Source organism: Myxine glutinosa, chromosome 3, assembly GCF_964187855.1.
Source record: "Myxine glutinosa chromosome 3, kmMyxGlut1.1, whole genome shotgun sequence".
In the NCBI taxonomy this organism is placed as follows: domain Eukaryota; kingdom Metazoa; phylum Chordata; class Myxini; order Myxiniformes; family Myxinidae; genus Myxine; species Myxine glutinosa.
Window position 1 is genome coordinate 150,100,733 of NC_136263.1, and position 19,663 is coordinate 150,120,395.

Genomic DNA, 19,663 nt, shown 5'->3' on the forward strand with positions numbered 1-19,663 from the left:
TAACACAAGTGCGAAAAGTGGTTTTTCAACACTATCACAAGTGCAAAAAGTGTTTTTTCCACACTAATACAAGTGCAAAAGTGGTTTCCTGCACCAACACAAGTGCGAAAAGTGGTTTTTCAACACTAACACAAGTGCGAAAAGTGGTTTTTCAACACTATCACAAGTCCAAAAAGTGTTTTTTCCACACCAATACAAGTGCGAAAAGTGGTTTTTCCACACTAATACAAGTGCAAAAGTGGTTTCCTGCACCAACACAAGTGCGAAAAGTGGTTTTTCAACACTAACACGAGTGCGAAAAGTGGTTTTTCAACACTATCACAAGTGCAAAAAGTGTTTTTTCCACACTAATACAAGTGCAAAAGTGGTTTTTCCACACTAATACAAGTGCAAAAGTGGTTTCCTGCACCAACATAAGTGCGAAAAGTGGTTTTTCAACACAAACACAAGTGCGAAAAGTGGTTTTTCAACACTAACACAAGTGCGAAAAGTGGTTTTTCCACACTAATACAAGTGCAAAAAGTGGTTTCCTGCACCAACACAAGTGCGAAAAGTGGTTTTTCAACACTAACACAAGTGCGAAAAGTGGTTTTTCAACACTAACACAAGTGCGAAAAGTGGTTTTTCAACACTATCACAAGTGCAAAAAGTGTTTTTTCCACACTAATACAAGTGCAAAAGTGGTTTCCTGCACCAACACAAGTGCGAAAAGTGGTTTCTCAACACTATCACAAGTGCAAAAAGTGTTTTTTCCACACTAATACAAGTGCAAAAGTGGTTTCCTGAACGAACACAAGTGCGAAAAGTGGTTTTTCAACACTAACACAAGTGCGAAAAGTGGTTTTTCAACACTAACACAAGTGCGAAAAGTGGTTTTTCAACACTAACACAAGTGCGAAAAGTGGTTTTTCAACACTATCACAAGTGCAAAAAGTGTTTTTTCCACACTAATACAAGTGCAAAAGTGGTTTCCTGCACCAACAAGTGCAAAAAGTGGTTTTTCAACACTATCACAAGTGCAAAAAGTGTTTTTTCCACACTAATACAAGTGCAAAAGTGGTTTCCTGCACCAACACAAGTGCGAAAAGTGGTTTTTCAACACTAACACAAGTGCGAAAAGTGGTTTTTCAACACTATCACAAGTGCAAAAAGTGTTTTTTCCACACTAATACAAGTGCGAAAAGTGGTTTTTCCACACTAATACAAGTGCAAAAGTGGTTTCCTGCACCAACACAAGTGCGAAAAGTGGTTTTTCAACACTAACACAAGTGCGAAAAGTGGTTTTTCAACACTATCACAAGTGCAAAAAGTGTTTTTTCCACACTAATACAAGTACAAAAGTGGTTTCCTGCACCAACAAGTGCAAAAAGTGGATTTGCAACACTAACACAAGTGCGAAAAGTGGATTTGCAACACTAACACAAGTGCGAAAAGTGGTTTTTCAACACTATCACAAGTGCAAAAAGTGTTTTTTGCACACTAATACAAGTGCAAAAGTGGTTTTTCCACACTAATACAAGTGCAAAAGTGGTTTCCTGCACCAACATAAGTGCGAAAAGTGGTTTTTCAACACAAACACAAGTGCGAAAAGTGGTTTTTCAACACTAACACAAGTGCGAAAAGTGGTTTTTCCACACTAATACAAGTGCAAAAAGTGGTTTCCTGCACCAACACAAGTGCGAAAAGTGGTTTTTCAACACTAACACAAGTGCGAAAAGTGGTTTTTCAACACTAACACAAGTGCAAAAAGTGTTTTTTCCACACTAATACAAGTGCAAAAGTGGTTTCCTGCACCAACACAAGTGCGAAAAGTGGTTTCTCAACACTATCACAAGTGCAAAAAGTGTTTTTTCCACACTAATACAAGTGCAAAAGTGGTTTCCTGAACGAACACAAGTGCGAAAAGTGGTTTTTCAACACTAACACAAGTGCGAAAAGTGGTTTTTCAACACTAACACAAGTGCGAAAAGTGGTTTTTCAACACTATCACAAGTGCAAAAAGTGTTTTTTCCACACTAATACAAGTGCAAAAGTGGTTTCCTGCACCAACACAAGTGCGAAAAGTGGTTTTTCAACACTAACACAAGTGCGAAAAGTGGTTTTTCAACACTAACACAAGTGCGAAAAGTGGTTTTTCAACACTATCACAAGTGCAAAAAGTGTTTTTTCCACACTAATACAAGTGCAAAAGTGGTTTCCTGCACCAACACAAGTGCGAAAAGTGGTTTTTCAACACTAACACAAGTGCGAAAAGTGGTTTTTCAACACTAACACAAGTGTGAAAAGTGGTTTTCCACACTAATACAAGTGCAAAAGTGGTTTCCTGCACCAACACAAGTGCGAAAGGTGGTTTTTCATCACTAACACAAGTGCGAAAAGTGGTTTTTTCAACACTAACACAAGTGCGAAAAGTGTTTTTTCAACACTTACACAAGTGCGAAAAGTGGTTTTTCCACACTAATACAAGTGCAAAAGTGGTTTCCTGCACCAACACAAGTGCGAAAAGTGGTTTTTCAACACTAACACAAGTGCGAAAAGTGGTTTTTCAACACTATCACAAGTGCAAAAAGTGTTTTTTCCACACTAATACAAGTGCAAAAGTGGTTTTTCCAAACTAATACAAGTGCAAAAGTGGTTTCCTGCACCAACATAAGTGCGAAAAGTGGTTTTTCAACACAAACACAAGTGCGAAAAGTTGTTTTTCAACACTAACACAAGTGCGAAAAGTGGTTTTTCAACACTATCACAAGTGCAAAAAGTGTTTTTTCCACACTAATACAAGTGCAAAAGTGGTTTCCTGCACCAACACAAGTGCGAAAAGTGGTTTTTCAACACTAATACAAGTGCAAAAGTGGTTTCCTGCACCAACACAAGTGCGAAAAGTGTTTTTTCAACACCAACACAAGTGCAAAAAGTGGTTTTTCCACACCAATACAAGTGCGAAAAGTGGTTTTTCAACACTAACACAAGTGCGAAAAGTGGTTTTTCCACACTAATACAAGTGCAAAAGTGGTTTCCTGCACCAACACAAGTGCGAAAAGTGGTTTTTCAACACTAACACAAGTGCGAAAAGTGGTTTTTCAACACTAACACAAGGGCGAAAAGTGTTTTTTCAACACTATCACAAGTGCGAAAAGTGGTTTTTCCACACTAATACAAGTGCAAAAGTGGTTTCCTGCACCAACACAAGTGCGAAAACTGGTTTTTCAACACTAACACAAGTGCAAAAAGTGTTTTTTCCACACTAATACAAGTGCAAAAGTGGTTTCCTGCACCAACACAAGTGCGAAAAGTGGTTTTTCAACACTAACACAAGTGCGAAAAGTGGTTTTTCAACACTATCACAAGTGCAAAAAGTGTTTTTTCCACACTAATACAAGTGCAAAAGTGGTTTACTGCACCAACACAAGTGCGAAAAGTGGTTTTTCAACACTAACACAAGTGCGAAAAGTGGTTTTTCAACACTAACACAAGTGCGAAAAGTGGTTTTTCCACACTAATACAAGTGCAAAAGTGGTTTCCTGCACCAACACAAGTGGGAAAAGTGGATTTTCAAAACTAACACAAGTGCGAAAAGTGGTTTTTCAACACTAACACAAGTGCAAAAAGTGTTTTTTCCACACTAATACAAGTGCAAAAGTGGTTTCCTGCACCAACACAAGTGCGAAAAGTGGTTTTTGAACACTAACACAAGTGCGAAAATGAATTTCAACACTATCACAAGTGCAAAAAGTGTTTTTTCGACACTAATACAAGTGCAAAAGTGGTTTCCTGCACCAACACAAGTGCGAAAAGTGGTTTTTCAACACTAACACAAGTGCGAAAAGTGGTTTTTCAACACTATCACAAGTGCAAAAAGTGTTTTTTCCACACTAATACAAGTGCAAAAGTGGTTTTTCCACACTAATACAAGTGCAAAAGTGGTTTCCTGCACCAACATAAGTGCGAAAAGTGGTTTTTCAACACAAACACAAGTGCGAAAAGTGGTTTTTCAACACTAACACAAGTGCGAAAAGTAGTTTTTCAACACTATCACAAGTGCAAAAAGTGTTTTTTCCACACTAATACAAGTGCAAAAGTGGTTTCCTGCACCAACACAAGTGCGAAAAGTGGTTTTTGAACACTAACACAAGTGCGAAAAGTGGTTTTTCAACACTATCACAAGTGCAAAAAGTGTTTTTTCCACACTAATACAAGTGCGAAAATTGGTTTTTCCACACTAATACAAGTGCAAAAGTGGTTTCCTGCACCAACACAAGTGTGAAAAGTGGTTTTTCAACACTAACACAAGTGCGAAAAGTGCTTTTTCAACACTATCACAAGTGCAAAAAGTGTTTTTTCCACACTAATACAAGTGCAAAAGTGGTTTCCTGCACCAACACAAGTGCGAAAAGTGGTTTTTCAACACTAACACAAGGGCGAAAAGTGGTTTTTCAACACTAATACAAGTGCAAAAGTGGTTTCCTGCACCAACAGAAGTGCGAAAAGTGGTTTCTCAACACTATCACAAGTGCAAAAAGTGTTTTTTCCACACTAATACAAGTGCAAAAGTGGTTTCCTGAACGAACACAAGTGCGAAAAGTGGTTTTTCAACACTAACACAAGTGCGAAAAGTGGTTTTTCAACACTAACACAAGTGCGAAAAGTGGTTTTTCAACACTATCACAAGTGCAAAAAGTGTTTTTTCCACACTAATACAATTGCAAAAGTGGTTTCCTGCACCAACACAAGTGCGAAAAGTGGTTTTTCAACACTAACACAAGTGCAAAAAGTGGTTTTTCAACACTATCACAAGTGCAAAAAGTGTTTTTTCCACACTAATACAAGTGCAAAAGTGGTTTCCTGCACCAACACAAGTGCGGAAAGTGGTTTTTCAACACTAACACAAGGGCGAAAAGTGGTTTTTCAACACTAACACGTGTGAAAAGTGGTTTTTCCACACTAATACAAGTGCAAAAGTGGTTTCCTGCACCAACACAAGTACGAAAAGTGGTTTTTCAACACTAACACAAGTGCGAAAAGTGGTTTTTCAACATTATCACAAGTGCAAAAAGTGTTTTTTCCACACTAATACAAGTGCAAAAGTGGTTTCCTGCACCAACACAAGTGCGAAAAGTGGTTTTTCAACACTAACACAAGTGCGAAAAGTGGTTTTTCAACACTATCACAAGTGCAAAAAGTGTTTTTCCCACACTAATACAAGTGCAAAAGTGGTTTCCTGCACCAACACAAGTGCGAAAAGTGGTTTTTCAACACTAACACAAGTGCGAAAAGTGGTTTTTCAACACTATCACAAGTGCAAAAAGTGTTTTTTCCACACTAATACAAGTGCGAAAAGTGGTTTTTCCACACTAATACAAGTGCAAAAGTGGTTTCCTGCACCAACACAAGTGTGAAAAGTGGTTTTTCAACACTAACACAAGTGCGAAAAGTGGTTTTTCCACACTAATACAAGTGCAAAAGTGGTTTCCTGCACCAACACAAGTGTGAAAAGTGGTTTTTCAACACTAACACAAGTGCGAAAAGTGCTTTTTCAACACTATCACAAGTGCAAATAGTGTTTCTTCCACACTAATACAAGTGCAAAAGTGGTTTCCTGCACCAACACAAGTGCGAAAAGTGGTTTTTCAACACTAACACAAGTGCGAAAAGTGTTTTTTCAACACTAACACAAGTGTGAAAAGTGGTTTTTCCACACTAATACAAGTGCAAAAGTGGTTTCCTGCACCAACACAAGTGCGAAAAGTGGTTTTTCAACACTAACACAATTGCGAAAAGTGGTTTTTCAACACTATCACAAGTGCAAAAAGTGTTTTTTCCACACTAATACAAGTGCAAAAGTGGTTTCCTGCACCAACACAATTGCGAAAAGTTGTTTTTCAACACTAACACAAGTGCGAAAAGTGGTTTTTCAACACTAACACAAGTGCGAAAAGTGGTTTTTCAACACTAACACAAGTGCAAAAAGTGGGTTTTCCACACTAATACAAGTGCAAAAGTGGTTTCCTGCACCAACACAAGTGCGAAAAGTGGTTTTTCAACACTATCACAAGTGCAAAAAGTGTTTTTTCCACACTAATACAAGTGCAAAAGTGGTTTTTCCACACTAATACAAGTGCAAAAGTGGTTTCCTGCACCAACATAAGTGCGAAAAGTGGTTTTTCAACACAAACACAAGTGCGAAAAGTGGTTTTTCAACACTAACACAAGTGCGAAAAGTGGTTTTTCCACACTAATACAAGTGCAAAAAGTGGTTTCCTGCACCAACACAAGTGCGAAAAGTGGTTTTTCAACACTAACACAAGTGCGAAAAGTGGTTTTTCAACACTAACACAAGTGCGAAAAGTGGTTTTTCAACACTATCACAAGTGCAAAAAGTGTTTTTTCCACACTAATACAAGTGCAAAAGTGGTTTCCTGCACCAACACAAGTGCGAAAAGTGGTTTCTCAACACTATCACAAGTGCAAAAAGTGTTTTTTCCACACTAATACAAGTGCAAAAGTGGTTTCCTGAACGAACACAAGTGCGAAAAGTGGTTTTTCAACACTAACACAAGTGCGAAAAGTGGTTTTTCAACACTAACACAAGTGCGAAAAGTGGTTTTTCAACACTATCACAAGTGCAAAAAGTGTTTTTCCCACACTAATACAAGTGCAAAAGTGGTTTCCTGCACCAACACAAGTGTGAAAAGTGGTTTTTCAACACTAATACAAGTGCAAAAGTGGTTTCCTGCACCAACACAAGTGCGAAAAGTGTTTTTTCAACACCAACACAAGTGCAAAAAGTGGTTTTTCCACACCAATACAAGTGCGAAAAGTGGTTTTTCAACACTAACACAAGTGCGAAAAGTGGTTTTTCCACACTAATACAAGTGCAAAAGTGGTTTCCTGCACCAACACAAGTGCGAAAAGTGGTTTTTCAACACTAACACAAGTGCGAAAAGTGGTTTTTCAACACTAACACAAGTGCGAAAAGTGTTTTTTCAACACTAACACAAGTGCGAAAAGTGGTTTTTCCACACTAATACAAGTGCAAAAGTGGTTTCCTGCACCAACACAAGTGCGAAAACTGGTTTTTCAACACTAACACAAGTGCAAAAAGTGTTTTTTCCACACTAATACAAGTGCAAAAGTGGTTTCCTGCACCAACACAAGTGCGAAAAGTGGTTTTTCAACACTAACACAAGTGCGAAAAGTGGTTTTTCAACACTATCACAAGTGCAAAAAGTGTTTTTTCCACACTAATACAAGTGCAAAAGTGGTTTACTGCACCAACACAAGTGCGAAAAGTGGTTTTTCAACACTAACACAAGTGCGAAAAGTGGTTTTTCAACACTAACACAAGTGCGAAAAGTGGTTTTTCCACACTAATACAAGTGCAAAAGTGGTTTCCTGCACCAACACAAGTGGGAAAAGTGGATTTTCAAAACTAACACAAGTGCGAAAAGTGGTTTTTCAACACTAACACAAGTGCAAAAAGTGTTTTTTCCACACTAATACAAGTGCAAAAGTGGTTTCCTGCACCAACACAAGTGCGAAAAGTGGTTTTTGAACACTAACACAAGTGCGAAAATGAATTTCAACACTATCACAAGTGCAAAAAGTGTTTTTTCGACACTAATACAAGTGCAAAAGTGGTTTCCTGCACCAACACAAGTGCGAAAAGTGGTTTTTCAACACTAACACAAGTGCGAAAAGTGGTTTTTCAACACTATCACAAGTGCAAAAAGTGTTTTTTCCACACTAATACAAGTGCAAAAGTGGTTTTTCCACACTAATACAAGTGCAAAAGTGGTTTCCTGCACCAACATAAGTGCGAAAAGTGGTTTTTCAACACAAACACAAGTGCGAAAAGTGGTTTTTCAACACTAACACAAGTGCGAAAAGTAGTTTTTCAACACTATCACAAGTGCAAAAAGTGTTTTTTCCACACTAATACAAGTGCAAAAGTGGTTTCCTGCACCAACACAAGTGCGAAAAGTGGTTTTTGAACACTAACACAAGTGCGAAAAGTGGTTTTTCAACACTATCACAAGTGCAAAAAGTGTTTTTTCCACACTAATACAAGTGCGAAAATTGGTTTTTCCACACTAATACAAGTGCAAAAGTGGTTTCCTGCACCAACACAAGTGTGAAAAGTGGTTTTTCAACACTAACACAAGTGCGAAAAGTGCTTTTTCAACACTATCACAAGTGCAAAAAGTGTTTTTTCCACACTAATACAAGTGCAAAAGTGGTTTCCTGCACCAACACAAGTGCGAAAAGTGGTTTTTCAACACTAACACAAGGGCGAAAAGTGGTTTTTCAACACTAACACAAGTGCGAAAAGTGGTTTTTCCACACTAATACAAGTGCAAAAGTGGTTTCCTGCACCAACACAAGTGGGAAAAGTGGATTTTCAAAACTAACACAAGTGCGAAAAGTGGTTTTTCAACACTAACACAAGTGCAAAAAGTGTTTTTTCCACACTAATACAAGTGCAAAAGTGGTTTCCTGCACCAACACAAGTGCGAAAAGTGGTTTTTGAACACTAACACAAGTGCGAAAATGAATTTCAACACTATCACAAGTGCAAAAAGTGTTTTTTCGACACTAATACAAGTGCAAAAGTGGTTTCCTGCACCAACACAAGTGCGAAAAGTGGTTTTTCAACACTAACACAAGTGCGAAAAGTGGTTTTTCAACACTATCACAAGTGCAAAAAGTGTTTTTTCCACACTAATACAAGTGCAAAAGTGGTTTTTCCACACTAATACAAGTGCAAAAGTGGTTTCCTGCACCAACATAAGTGCGAAAAGTGGTTTTTCAACACAAACACAAGTGCGAAAAGTGGTTTTTCAACACTAACACAAGTGCGAAAAGTAGTTTTTCAACACTATCACAAGTGCAAAAAGTGTTTTTTCCACACTAATACAAGTGCAAAAGTGGTTTCCTGCACCAACACAAGTGCGAAAAGTGGTTTTTGAACACTAACACAAGTGCGAAAAGTGGTTTTTCAACACTATCACAAGTGCAAAAAGTGTTTTTTCCACACTAATACAAGTGCGAAAATTGGTTTTTCCACACTAATACAAGTGCAAAAGTGGTTTCCTGCACCAACACAAGTGTGAAAAGTGGTTTTTCAACACTAACACAAGTGCGAAAAGTGCTTTTTCAACACTATCACAAGTGCAAAAAGTGTTTTTTCCACACTAATACAAGTGCAAAAGTGGTTTCCTGCACCAACACAAGTGCGAAAAGTGGTTTTTCAACACTAACACAAGGGCGAAAAGTGGTTTTTCAACACTAATACAAGTGCAAAAGTGGTTTCCTGCACCAACAGAAGTGCGAAAAGTGGTTTCTCAACACTATCACAAGTGCAAAAAGTGTTTTTTCCACACTAATACAAGTGCAAAAGTGGTTTCCTGAACGAACACAAGTGCGAAAAGTGGTTTTTCAACACTAACACAAGTGCGAAAAGTGGTTTTTCAACACTAACACAAGTGCGAAAAGTGGTTTTTCAACACTATCACAAGTGCAAAAAGTGTTTTTTCCACACTAATACAATTGCAAAAGTGGTTTCCTGCACCAACACAAGTGCGAAAAGTGGTTTTTCAACACTAACACAAGTGCAAAAAGTGGTTTTTCAACACTATCACAAGTGCAAAAAGTGTTTTTTCCACACTAATACAAGTGCAAAAGTGGTTTCCTGCACCAACACAAGTGCGGAAAGTGGTTTTTCAACACTAACACAAGGGCGAAAAGTGGTTTTTCAACACTAACACGTGTGAAAAGTGGTTTTTCCACACTAATACAAGTGCAAAAGTGGTTTCCTGCACCAACACAAGTACGAAAAGTGGTTTTTCAACACTAACACAAGTGCGAAAAGTGGTTTTTCAACATTATCACAAGTGCAAAAAGTGTTTTTTCCACACTAATACAAGTGCAAAAGTGGTTTCCTGCACCAACACAAGTGCGAAAAGTGGTTTTTCAACACTAACACAAGTGCGAAAAGTGGTTTTTCAACACTATCACAAGTGCAAAAAGTGTTTTTCCCACACTAATACAAGTGCAAAAGTGGTTTCCTGCACCAACACAAGTGCGAAAAGTGGTTTTTCAACACTAACACAAGTACGAAAAGTGGTTTTTCAACACTATCACAAGTGCAAAAAGTGTTTTTTCCACACTAATACAAGTGCGAAAAGTGGTTTTTCCACACTAATACAAGTGCAAAAGTGGTTTCCTGCACCAACACAAGTGTGAAAAGTGGTTTTTCAACACTAACACAAGTGCGAAAAGTGGTTTTTCCACACTAATACAAGTGCAAAAGTGGTTTCCTGCACCAACACAAGTGTGAAAAGTGGTTTTTCAACACTAACACAAGTGCGAAAAGTGCTTTTTCAACACTATCACAAGTGCAAATAGTGTTTCTTCCACACTAATACAAGTGCAAAAGTGGTTTCCTGCACCAACACAAGTGCGAAAAGTGGTTTTTCAACACTAACACAAGTGCGAAAAGTGTTTTTTCAACACTAACACAAGTGTGAAAAGTGGTTTTTCCACACTAATACAAGTGCAAAAGTGGTTTCCTGCACCAACACAAGTGCGAAAAGTGGTTTTTCAACACTAACACAATTGCGAAAAGTGGTTTTTCAACACTATCACAAGTGCAAAAAGTGTTTTTTCCACACTAATACAAGTGCAAAAGTGGTTTCCTGCACCAACACAATTGCGAAAAGTTGTTTTTCAACACTAACACAAGTGCGAAAAGTGGTTTTTCAACACTAACACAAGTGCGAAAAGTGGTTTTTCAACACTAACACAAGTGCAAAAAGTGGGTTTTCCACACTAATACAAGTGCAAAAGTGGTTTCCTGCACCAACACAAGTGCGAAAAGTGGTTTTTCAACACTATCACAAGTGCAAAAAGTGTTTTTTCCACACTAATACAAGTGCAAAAGTGGTTTTTCCACACTAATACAAGTGCAAAAGTGGTTTCCTGCACCAACATAAGTGCGAAAAGTGGTTTTTCAACACAAACACAAGTGCGAAAAGTGGTTTTTCAACACTAACACAAGTGCGAAAAGTGGTTTTTCCACACTAATACAAGTGCAAAAAGTGGTTTCCTGCACCAACACAAGTGCGAAAAGTGGTTTTTCAACACTAACACAAGTGCGAAAAGTGGTTTTTCAACACTAACACAAGTGCGAAAAGTGGTTTTTCAACACTATCACAAGTGCAAAAAGTGTTTTTTCCACACTAATACAAGTGCAAAAGTGGTTTCCTGCACCAACACAAGTGCGAAAAGTGGTTTCTCAACACTATCACAAGTGCAAAAAGTGTTTTTTCCACACTAATACAAGTGCAAAAGTGGTTTCCTGAACGAACACAAGTGCGAAAAGTGGTTTTTCAACACTAACACAAGTGCGAAAAGTGGTTTTTCAACACTAACACAAGTGCGAAAAGTGGTTTTTCAACACTATCACAAGTGCAAAAAGTGTTTTTTCCACACTAATACAAGTGCAAAAGTGGTTTCCTGCACCAACACAAGTGCGAAAAGTGGTTTTTCAACACTAACACAAGTGCGAAAAGTGGTTTTTCAACACTAACACAAGTGCGAAAAGTGGTTTTTCAACACTATCACAAGTGCAAAAAGTGTTTTTTCCACACTAATACAAGTGCAAAAGTGGTTTCCTGCACCAACAAGTGCAAAAAGTGGTTTTTCAACACTATCACAAGTGCAAAAAGTGTTTTTTCCACACTAATACAAGTGCAAAAGTGGTTTCCTGCACCAACACAAGTGCGAAAAGTGGTTTTTCAACACTAACACAAGTGCGAAAAGTGGTTTTTCAACACTATCACAAGTGCAAAAAGTGTTTTTTCCACACTAATACAAGTGCGAAAAGTGGTTTTTCCACACTAATACAAGTGCAAAAGTGGTTTCCTGCACCAACACAAGTGTGAAAAGTGGTTTTTCAACACTAACACAAGTGCGAAAAGTGGTTTTTCCACACTAATACAAGTGCAAAAGTGGTTTCCTGCACCAACACAAGTGTGAAAAGTGGTTTTTCAACACTAACACAAGTGCGAAAAGTGCTTTTTCAACACTATCACAAGTGCAAATAGTGTTTCTTCCACACTAATACAAGTGCAAAAGTGGTTTCCTGCACCAACACAAGTGCGAAAAGTGGTTTTTCAACACTAACACAAGTGCGAAAAGTGTTTTTTCAACACTAACACAAGTGTGAAAAGTGGTTTTTCCACACTAATACAAGTGCAAAAGTGGTTTCCTGCACCAACACAAGTGCGAAAAGTGGTTTTTCAACACTAACACAATTGCGAAAAGTGGTTTTTCAACACTATCACAAGTGCAAAAAGTGTTTTTTCCACACTAATACAAGTGCAAAAGTGGTTTCCTGCACCAACACAATTGCGAAAAGTTGTTTTTCAACACTAACACAAGTGCGAAAAGTGGTTTTTCAACACTAACACAAGTGCGAAAAGTGGTTTTTCAACACTAACACAAGTGCAAAAAGTGGGTTTTCCACACTAATACAAGTGCAAAAGTGGTTTCCTGCACCAACACAAGTGCGAAAAGTGGTTTTTCAACACTATCACAAGTGCAAAAAGTGTTTTTTCCACACTAATACAAGTGCAAAAGTGGTTTTTCCACACTAATACAAGTGCAAAAGTGGTTTCCTGCACCAACATAAGTGCGAAAAGTGGTTTTTCAACACAAACACAAGTGCGAAAAGTGGTTTTTCAACACTAACACAAGTGCGAAAAGTGGTTTTTCCACACTAATACAAGTGCAAAAAGTGGTTTCCTGCACCAACACAAGTGCGAAAAGTGGTTTTTCAACACTAACACAAGTGCGAAAAGTGGTTTTTCAACACTAACACAAGTGCGAAAAGTGGTTTTTCAACACTATCACAAGTGCAAAAAGTGTTTTTTCCACACTAATACAAGTGCAAAAGTGGTTTCCTGCACCAACACAAGTGCGAAAAGTGGTTTCTCAACACTATCACAAGTGCAAAAAGTGTTTTTTCCACACTAATACAAGTGCAAAAGTGGTTTCCTGAACGAACACAAGTGCGAAAAGTGGTTTTTCAACACTAACACAAGTGCGAAAAGTGGTTTTTCAACACTAACACAAGTGCGAAAAGTGGTTTTTCAACACTATCACAAGTGCAAAAAGTGTTTTTTCCACACTAATACAAGTGCAAAAGTGGTTTCCTGCACCAACACAAGTGCGAAAAGTGGTTTTTCAACACTAACACAAGTGCGAAAAGTGGTTTTTCAACACTAACACAAGTGCGAAAAGTGGTTTTTCAACACTATCACAAGTGCAAAAAGTGTTTTTTCCACACTAATACAAGTGCAAAAGTGGTTTCCTGCACCAACAAGTGCAAAAAGTGGTTTTTCAACACTATCACAAGTGCAAAAAGTGTTTTTTCCACACTAATACAAGTGCAAAAGTGGTTTCCTGCACCAACACAAGTGCGAAAAGTGGTTTTTCAACACTAACACAAGTGCGAAAAGTGGTTTTTCAACACTATCACAAGTGCAAAAAGTGTTTTTTCCACACTAATACAAGTGCGAAAAGTGGTTTTTCCACACTAATACAAGTGCAAAAGTGGTTTCCTGCACCAACACAAGTGCGAAAAGTGGTTTTTCAACACTAACACAAGTGCGAAAAGTGGTTTTTCAACACTATCACAAGTGCAAAAAGTGTTTTTTCCACACTAATACAAGTGCAAAAGTGGTTTCCTGCACCAACAAGTGCAAAAAGTGGATTTGCAGCACTAACACAAGTGCGAAAAGTGGATTTGCAACACTAACACAAGTGCGAAAAGTGGTTTTTCAACACTATCACAAGTGCAAAAAGTGTTTTTTCCACACTAATACAAGTGCAAAAGTGGTTTTTCCACACTAATACAAGTGCAAAAGTGGTTTCCTGCACCAACATAAGTGCGAAAAGTGGTTTTTCAACACAAACACAAGTGCGAAAAGTGGTTTTTCAACACTAACACAAGTGCGAAAAGTGGTTTTTCCACACTAATACAAGTGCAAAAAGTGGTTTCCTGCACCAACACAAGTGCGAAAAGTGGTTTTTCAACAGTAACACAAGTGCGAAAAGTGGTTTTTCAACACTAACACAAGTGCAAAAAGTGTTTTTTCCACACTAATACAAGTGCAAAAGTGGTTTCCTGCACCAACACAAGTGCGAAAAGTGGTTTCTCAACACTATCACAAGTGCAAAAAGTGTTTTTTCCACACTAATACAAGTGCAAAAGTGGTTTCCTGAACGAACACAAGTGCGAAAAGTGGTTTTTCAACACTAACACAAGTGCGAAAAGTGGTTTTTCAACACTAACACAAGTGCGAAAAGTGGTTTTTCAACACTATCACAAGTGCAAAAAGTGTTTTTTCCACACTAATACAAGTGCAAAAGTGGTTTCCTGCACCAACACAAGTGCGAAAAGTGGTTTTTCAACACTAACACAAGTGCAAAAAGTGGTTTTTCAACACTAACACAAGTGCGAAAAGTGGTTTTTCAACACTATCACAAGTGCAAAAAGTATTTTTTCCACACTAATACAAGTGCAAAAGTGGTTTCCTGCACCAACACAAGTGCGAAAGGTGGTTTTTCAACACTAACACAAGTGCGAAAAGTGGTTTTTCAACACTAACACAAGTGTGAAAAGTGGTTTTCCACACTAATACAAGTGCAAAAGTGCAAAAGTGGTTTCCTGCACCAACACAAGTGCGAAAGGTGGTTTTTCATCACTAACACAAGTGCGAAAAGTGGTTTTTTCAACACTAACACAAGTGCGAAAAGTGTTTTTTCAACACTTACACAAGTGCGAAAAGTGGTTTTTCCACACTAATACAAGTGCAAAAGTGGTTTCCTGCACCAACACAAGTGCGAAAAGTGGTTTTTCAACACTAACACAAGTGCGAAAAGTGGTTTTTCAACACTATCACAAGTGCAAAAAGTGTTTTTTCCACACTAATACAAGTGCAAAAGTGGTTTTTCCACACTAATACAAGTGCAAAAGTGGTTTCCTGCACCAACATAAGTGCGAAAAGTGGTTTTTCAACACAAACACAAGTGCGAAAAGTGGTTTTTCAACACTAACACAAGTGCGAAAAGTGGTTTTTCAACACTATCACAAGTGCAAAAAGTGTTTTTTCCACACTAATACAAGTGCAAAAGTGGTTTCCTGCACCAACACAAGTGCGAAAAGTGGTTTTTCAACACTAACACAAGTGCGAAAAGTGTTTTTTCAACACTAACACAAGTGCAAAAAGTGGTTTTTCCACACCAATACAAGTGCGAAAAGTGGTTTTTCAACACTAACACAAGTGCGAAAAGTGGTTTTTCCACACTAATACAAGTGCAAAAGTGGTTTCCTGCACCAACACAAGTGCGAAAAGTGGTTTTTCAACACTAACACAAGTGCGAAAAGTGTTTTTTCAACACTAACACAAGTGTGAAAAGTGGTTTTTCCACACTAATACAAGTGCAAAAGTGGTTTCCTGCACCAACACAAGTGCGAAAAGTGGTTTTTCAACACTAACACAAGTGCGAAAAGTGGTTTTTCAACACTATCACAAGTGCAAAAAGTGTTTTTTCCACACCAATACAAGTGTAAAAGTGGTTTCCTGCACCAACACAAGTGTGAAAAGTGGTTTTTCAACACTAACACAAGTGCGAAAAGTGGTTTTTCAACACTAACACAAGTGCGAAAAGTGTTTTTTCAACACTAACACAAGTGCGAAAAGTGTTTTTTCCACACTAATACAAGTGCAAAAGTGGTTTCCTGCACCAACACAAGTGCGAAAACTGGTTTTTCAACACTAACACAAGTGCGAAAAGTGGTTTTTCAACACTATCACAAGTGCAAAAAGTGTTTTTTCCACACTAATACAAGTGCAAAAGTGGTTTCCTGCACCAACATAAGTGCGAAAAGTGGTTTATCAACACAAACACAAGTGCGAAAAGTGGTTTTTCAACACTAACACAAGTGCGAAAAGTGGTTTTTCCACACTAATACAAGTGCAAAAAGTGGTTTCCTGCACCAACACAAGTGCGAAAAGTGGTTTTTCAACACTAACACAAGTGCGAAAAGTGGTTTTTCAACACTAACACAAGTGCGAAAAGTGGTTTTTCAACACTATCACAAGTGCAAAAAGTGTTTTTTCCACACTAATACAAGTGCAAAAGTGGTTTCCTGCACCAACACAAGTGCGAAAAGTGGTTTCTCAACACTATCACAAGTGCAAAAAGTGTTTTTTCCACACTAATACAAGTGCAAAAGTGGTTTCCTGAACGAACACAAGTGCGAAAAGTGGTTTTTCAACACTAACACAAGTGCGAAAAGTGGTTTTTCAACACTAACACAAGTGCGAAAAGTGGTTTTTCAACACTATCACAAGTGCAAAAAGTGTTTTTTCCACACTAATACAAGTGCAAAAGTGGTTTCCTGCACCAACACAAGTGCGAAAAGTGGTTTTTCAACACTAACACAAGTGCGAAAAGTGGTTTTTCAACACTAACACAAGTGCGAAAAGTGGTTTTTCAACACTATCACAAGTGCAAAAAGTGTTTTTCCACACTAATACAAGTGCAAAAGTGGTTTCCTGCACCAACAAGTGCAAAAAGTGGTTTTTCAACACTATCACAAGTGCAAAAAGTGTTTTTTCCACACTAATACAAGTGCAAAAGTGGTTTCCTGCACCAACACAAGTGCGAAAAGTGGTTTTTCAACACTAACACAAGTGCGAAAAGTGGTTTTTCAACACTATCACAAGTGCAAAAAGTGTTTTTTCCACACTAATACAAGTGCGAAAAGTGGTATTTCCACACTAATACAAGTGCAAAAGTGGTTTCCTGCACCAACACAAGTGCGAAAAGTGGTTTCTCAACACTATCACAAGTGCAAAAAGTGTTTTTTCCACACTAATACAAGTGCAAAAGTGGTTTCCTGAACGAACACAAGTGCGAAAAGTGGTTTTTCAACACTAACACAAGTGCGAAAAGTGGTTTTTCAACACTAACACAAGTGCGAAAAGTGGTTTTTCAACACTATCACAAGTGCAAAAAGTGTTTTTTCCACACTAATACAAGTGCAAAAGTGGTTTCCTGCACCAACACAAGTGCGAAAAGTGGTTTTTCAACACTAACACAAGTGCGAAAAGTGGTTTTTCAACACTAACACAAGTGCGAAAAGTGGTTTTTCAACACTATCACAAGTGCAAAAAGTATTTTTTCCACACTAATACAAGTGCAAAAGTGGTTTCCTGCACCAACACAAGTGCGAAAGGTGGTTTTTCAACACTAACACAAGTGCGAAAAGTGGTTTTTCAACACTAACACAAGTGTGAAAAGTGGTTTTCCACACTAATACAAGTGCAAAAGTGCAAAAGTGGTTTCCTGCACCAACACAAGTGCGAAAGGTGGTTTTTCATCACTAACACAAGTGCGAAAAGTGGTTTTTTCAACACTAACACAAGTGCGAAAAGTGTTTTTTCAACACTTACACAAGTGCGAAAAGTGGTTTTTCCACACTAATACAAGTGCAAAAGTGGTTTCCTGCACCAACACAAGTGCGAAAAGTGGTTTTTCAACACTAACACAAGTGCGAAAAGTGGTTTTTCAACACTATCACAAGTGCAAAAAGTGTTTTTTCCACACTAATACAAGTGCAAAAGTGGTTTTTCCACACTAATACAAGTGCAAAAGTGGTTTCCTGCACCAACATAAGTGCGAAAAGTGGTTTTTCAACACAAACACAAGTGCGAAAAGTGGTTTTTCAACACTAACACAAGTGCGAAAAGTGGTTTTTCAACACTATCACAAGTGCAAAAAGTGTTTTTTCCACACTAATACAAGTGCAAAAGTGGTTTCCTGCACCAACACAAGTGCGAAAAGTGGTTTTTCAACACTAACACAAGTGCGAAAAGTGTTTTTTCAACACTAACACAAGTGCAAAAAGTGGTTTTTCCACACCAATACAAGTGCGAAAAGTGGTTTTTCAACACTAACACAAGTGCGAAAAGTGGTTTTTCCACACTAATACAAGTGCAAAAGTGGTTTCCTGCACCAACACAAGTGCGAAAAGTGGTTTTTCAACACTAACACAAGTGCGAAAAGTGTTTTTTCAACACTAACACAAGTGTGAAAAGTGGTTTTTCCACACTAATACAAGTGCAAAAGTGGTTTCCTGCACCAACACAAGTGCGAAAAGTGGTTTTTCAACACTAACACAAGTGCGAAAAGTGGTTTTTCAACACTATCACAAGTGCAAAAAGTGTTTTTTCCACACCAATACAAGTGTAAAAGTGGTTTCCTGCACCAACACAAGTGTGAAAAGTGGTTTTTCAACACTAACACAAGTGCGAAAAGTGGTTTTTCAACACTAACACAAGTGCGAAAAGTGTTTTTTCAACACTAACACAAGTGCGAAAAGTGGTTTTTCCACACTAATACAAGTGCAAAAGTGGTTTCCTGCACCAACACAAGTGCGAAAACTGGTTTTTCAACACTAACACAAGTGCAAAAAGTGTTTTTTCCACACTAATACAAGTGCAAAAGTGGTTTCCTGCACCAACACAAGTGCGAAAAGTGGTTTTTCAACACTAACACAAGTGCGAAAAGTGGTTTTTCAACACTATCACAAGTGCAAAAAGTGTTTTTTCCACACTAATACAAGTGCAAAAGTGGTTTCCTGCACCAACATAAGTGCGAAAAGTGGTTTATCAACACAAACACAAGTGCGAAAAGTGGTTTTTCAACACTAACACAAGTGCGAAAAGTGGTTTTTCCACACTAATACAAGTGCAAAAAGTGGTTTCCTGCACCAACACAAGTGCGAAAAGTGGTTTTTCAACACTAACACAAGTGCGAAAAGTGGTTTTTCAACACTAACACAAGTGCGAAAAGTGGTTTTTCAACACTATCACAAGTGCAAAAAGTGTTTTTTCCACACTAATACAAGTGCAAAAGTGGTTTCCTGCACCAACACAAGTGCGAAAAGTGGTTTCTCAACACTATCACAAGTGCAAAAAGTGTTTTTTCCACACTAATACAAGTGCAAAAGTGGTTTCCTGAACGAACACAAGTGCGAAAAGTGGTTTTTCAACACTAACACAAGTGCGAAAAGTGGTTTTTCAACACTAACACAAGTGCGAAAAGTGGTTTTTCAACACTATCACAAGTGCAAAAAGTGTTTTTTCCACACTAATACAAGTGCAAAAGTGGTTTCCTGCACCAACACAAGTGCGAAAAGTGGTTTTTCAACACTAACACAAGTGCGAAAAGTGGTTTTTCAACACTAACACAAGTGCGAAAAGTGGTTTTTCAACACTATCACAAGTGCAAAAAGTGTTTTTCCACACTAATACAAGTGCAAAAGTGGTTTCCTGCACCAACAAGTGCAAAAAGTGGTTTTTCAACACTATCACAAGTGCAAAAAGTGTTTTTTCCACACTAATACAAGTGCAAAAGTGGTTTCCTGCACCAACACAAGTGCGAAAAGTGGTTTTTCAACACTAACACAAGTGCGAAAAGTGGTTTTTCAACACTATCACAAGTGCAAAAAGTGTTTTTTCCACACTAATACAAGTGCGAAAAGTGGTTTTTCCACACTAATACAAGTGCAAAAGTGGTTTCCTGCACC